Source organism: Sinocyclocheilus rhinocerous, unplaced genomic scaffold (genome assembly GCF_001515625.1).
Source record: "Sinocyclocheilus rhinocerous isolate Xijiao unplaced genomic scaffold, SAMN03320098_v1.1 scaffold155, whole genome shotgun sequence".
Taxonomy (NCBI): domain Eukaryota; kingdom Metazoa; phylum Chordata; class Actinopteri; order Cypriniformes; family Cyprinidae; genus Sinocyclocheilus; species Sinocyclocheilus rhinocerous.
The window spans coordinates 655,775-660,817 of NW_015661891.1; the positions used below are offsets into that span (position 1 = coordinate 655,775).

Sequence of the window (5,043 nt, forward strand, 5' to 3'; positions counted from 1 at the left end):
GTGTAACAGGACTAACAGCACTTTTTGGTAAAGAAAGTGTTACACTTTATATTAAGTTAACAATTCCTATGGATTTATCATGTAATTACTCTGATATTACACAGCAGCGGCCAGTAAGTTAGGCTTTACATATAAATTGTGATTTTGCTGCTTGATATTGCAAATTGGTGTGTCTTACCATATTATTTTGGTAATTTTTTACCAAATTACATACTGGTAAAAAATGTATAGCCTGAATGCACTGTAAGTCGCTTTGGATAAAAGCATCTGCTAAATGCATAAATTAAATTAAATTATTTTAATGTATTATTTTAATTATGAGCACACTGGTTTGTAGTGCAAACAGTTTTACCGTTTACTACACATTGTAATTCTTCCCGTTATTTTCCTATAGTGCCCATAGGCTTATTTTCGCGTTGAAGAATAAGGTAGATAGAATTTTACAATAAATGTGGTTCACAAATGATCCAGACTAGACGTAAAACTTCTTTGTCTACCAAGAATACCCTAGCAAAACCAAAGCAATTTTATGGTATTATTTTGTCTTGTTTCTGTATGCTTTTTTGACTCTCAAAGTGACAATATGTGCAAAGAATATGTCCTTTATAAGTACTAATAAACAGCCAATATGTTAATAATAGGCATGCTAATATGCAACTAGTTAATAATGAGAATTGGTCCCTATACTAAAGTGGTACCAAATCTTCTTTACTGTTCTACTGAAGAAAAAAGTCATCTATATCTTGGATGGCCTGAGGGTGAGTAAATTGACAGCAAATTTTAATTTTGGGGTGATTTATCACATTATTTTTATTTTATTTTATTTATTTTTTAAGATGCATTATAATTGTATAGTACAATTCCATCAAATTCAACTGAATAACCCCTAAATATGATCAAGTATCTGAATAATAAATATTATTCAGGCAAGCACTACTTATTTTCTTTGTAAAAATGCATTAACATACTTAATATGAGTCGCCTGATGTCATGCACTAAAAGCATCCAAATAACTTAAAGTTCTCTCTCTTTTAACAAAGGCTTTTATTCTAAAAGCCTCTTTTCAACATAAACATGTTGTCATTCTCTGCAATGTGGTTATCGCCCTGTGAGCTTGTGACAGACCAGCAGACCTAATGGCAATGCAGCCAAGCATTAGTATTCCAGGTTAAACCAATAGTACACACAGAGGACGGTGATCTCCAAAACGTTTTGCCCCACCTTCCAAGTTTAAACCTCTAATTCCTCACTAAAACAAATGTATAAAGCTCCAGCTGGTCAACACGAACTGTTCAGAGCCTTAATCTTCCCACAGCTCTGAAATCATGTCCTGTATTCATTAGTTCCTGACAAATCATTCTTTTGAGTTGGTTCTTTTCGATGAACCCGGTGAATTGGTGCGTAAAGTGGACTTCAGAATTTGTTCATCAGACTGATGCAGTGGGATTGTTTCGGGAGTCAGTCTTTTGCAGATTTCTAGCTCATATATGACCCATATTCAAGCTGATTTGGCCAATGCTATTTTGACAGCTATTTGTCTACAGTAGACAATTATTAAAAACATCTTAAAAACATGTGAAATGTCACAGAATGTCTTGTAATGGCATTTTGTTTTGTTCTTTTCAGGTTAAATGAAACAAAATGTTCAAAAAGAACCAATTTGCAGAAATGATTCAGACTTACACTAGGTAAATAGCAGTTGTTATTTCTTTCAAATGAATGCACATTCAAAATAACATGAGGTCAAGACAAAGAGATCCATTAGCATTCCCTAAAATCAATTTCACACTTTTAGAGACCTACAAAAATAAAAAATAAAAAAACATCAATTGGTAAAACATCATGAAATGTCATTATATTTAAATATGTTCCATGTTATTGTAAAATAAAAAAAAATAGTAGTTCATTTTGAATGGCCATGGGTCAATATGCACCTAACTGATAGAAGGGGCACACATTTATGGGGTAAATGTTCATTAATTAAAAGGATAAAAAGGTAAAGAATAAATATTATAATAAAGAATAAAGCAATTAATGGATTTGAAATCAGAGAAAGTAGATCCAGATCGTGTTGAATTAGCTTTGGCCTTTCTTGTTCTCGTTCTAAGAAAAAAAAATAGTAGTTCATTTTGAATGGCCATGGGTCAATATGCACCTAACAGATAGAAGGGGCACACATTTATGGGGTAAATGTTCATTAATTAAAAGGATAAAAAGGTAAAGAATAAATATTATAATAAAGAATAAAGCAATTAATGGATTTGAAATCAGAGAAAGTAGATCCAGATCGTGTTGAATTAGCTTTGGCCTTTCTTGTTCTCGTTCTAACTGTGGTAGTTTATTATGCATTTACATGCCACTTACAAATTGGTTGAGCATTTCACAAGTTGACAGCAGAGCATGTGTGGAATCTTGTGACGACGTCTTGTGTCAAATCAAGCTCCACTGTTGTGGAAAAATGATGATTATTTGGCGTCACTTTGATTGACTGTAATAGGAATCCAATTATTAAGCTAAGGACACCAAAGAAGTGAGACCTATCAAGATGACATTTACACTGTGTCCTATCCAGACACAAAATGACTATAATTTGTCTTTACACGAACTGCAGCTCAGTGTGACACACTGACAGCCACTATGAATATATTGTATGTTTAATACAGATTATTTTGGACCAACGAGATTTTGAAAATTGATATCGTGTACCACTTCATTGATTAGGAAGCCTGGGTTCTAGGGATGTACTCAAAGACAAATACCTTAGGTAGCCCAGACTATTATTTTCACGCAGACTAAATTTGGAAAAAAAAAAAGTTCAGAAAACAGACCATCTAAACCAGGGTTCCTCAAATCTGGCCCACGAGAGCTACTTTCCTGCAAAGTTTAGCTCTAACTCTAATCAAACACACCTGAGCATGCTAATCAATGCCTTTACGATCATTCGAAAAATAGTTTGATCAGGGTTGGAGCTAAACTCTGCAGCGCATTGGCCCTTTAGGGCAAGATTTGAGGAACCCTGATCTAAACAAACAAACCGAACTAGAACAAACAGACATCAGACTCTAGCATGAAAGCATCTTTAAAGTACCATCTGCCACGGCTCACATTCTCAGCTGAATTTGTCCTGTTGAACAGAATATGATGCATAAATCATGTTACTCAGTCCATAAGGTGGATTAATCGTTAAAAATAGTCAAGAATAGCATGTGGATAGTCCTGTGGGGATCAGCTTTCAAAAATAGACCTTGCCCCATCTCTCAAATTCACAAACGTACAAACACATACACTCATTCAGTATTAAAGCACTAAGCCTCTTTGAAAGGTTTGCATCAGCAGGAAGGCTAGAGCAGTCTCGCAAGGTTCTGCATTCTCCCCACAACACAAGCAAAACAGGGCAGGGGTGAGAAACGACCGGAAAGTGTCGAGACATTAATACTTTAAGAATTCAGGAGATGGTTTAAAAGTAGCAAAGCAAAAGTTTGTGCCTTTTACACCACTGTGCTGTGACGTAGGTTTTGTAAGCACAGTTTGGAAACTATCTTCTTAATACTTCCTGGATATTTTCTAGATCATTTTTTTTTTTTTTGCTCTTAAAATAACTCCCAACTCAGCCACTAAAATCTGAAGGTAAATGATAAAGGTAATTTAAGGTAAAAAAAAAAAAAGTAAAACATTTTATAATGCAAATTTTAAAAGTTTAAGACCATTTTTATAACCAATCAAGAATAAAAAGTCTTAAAATTACACCAAAAACATTCAATCTGAAAAAAATAAAACATTTAAAAAATGCTTTGACTTTATGTAGTAAATAATTGATGCCGCAATTCTAAAAAATAAAGTCGCAAATGTAAAAAAAAATAAATAAACATGCAATTGTGAGAAAAAAGTTGCGTATGTAGAAAATAAATATGTAATTGTTATAGATATAAAGCCTCAATTATGAAAAAAAGACAAATGTGAAAAAATAAAGACACAATTGCTAGATACAAAGACACAATTATGAGAGAAAATTGCAAATCAAGACAGAATCATGAGATATAAAGCCATAATTGACAAATAAAGTTGCAAATATGATATAAAACTGCAACTTGAGATATTAAGTCACTATTGATAGATTTACACTTGCAATTAAATGAATTGATTCACAGATATTACTGACTTTTTCTCTAATCAAACTCTCTCTGTATTTTTCTTATTCTAAATTAGAATAAGAAGTACTACAAGCAGGGTTATACCAGAGAACCTCCCCATCTTAACACTTTCATACTGCATCTACTACTACAATAGTGTTCAGTGTTGATCCAGATATTATTCGGTTTGAAAACAAAGTAACCTATTGGCATCTGTTCAATGCAAAGGCAGCACAGAATCCGCTTTGGCTTACATGCCATAAAATGGTATTTAAACAGACTTTCTAATGCACTACCACATGCTCACACTATTGATTTTTGTGCAAGAATGAGCACCGGTTGACTGACAAAGTCTGCCTTGGTTTTCAAATATTGAATACTTTTTAGGAACCAGCAGACACACTGATAAGAATGTTGTCAGAGCTTCATCCCTAAAACTAAGCTGATCAGTTGATAGGAATGTTGCGCCAAAACCCACAAAGATGTTGATCCATGCACATGTCCTACTTGGCGAAATAATGCTAAGCCTTTAGCACTACATTCGCAAACGACCAGAACACCCACACAGACTGAGACCAGCCACATGCAATATCGACACAAGGCAAATTGTGATGTTTTGGTTGCGGATGCGTGGGTTTTCCTATTGATGCCACTGGTTCACCCCTCTGTCAAGCATGCGGGATGCACACAGCTCATTACGTTTGTCCGTCGCTTCTATTTTTTTTACTGTTAACAGCTGGGAGACTGCAGAATTCAGGCTGATTATATGCATTCAACCTTTTGGGGGAAAAAACAACAACAACAACAACAGCCACAATAGATAAACACACTCAACTGTCAGGCCAAGAATAGCTGGAGTTGAAACATTGTGTTAATAATATTAACACTAATGAAATGTATTTATTTATTTATT

At 34.2% G+C, this 5,043-nt stretch overlaps 1 protein-coding gene across 1 annotated transcript in view; it reads right to left on the reverse strand.

Moving 5' to 3' along the window:
- LOC107726838 (IQ motif and SEC7 domain-containing protein 3-like) overlaps positions 1 to 5,043 on the reverse strand; it is a 99,872-nt gene that overhangs the window by 77,497 nt on the left and 17,332 nt on the right. The window lies entirely within an intron of this gene.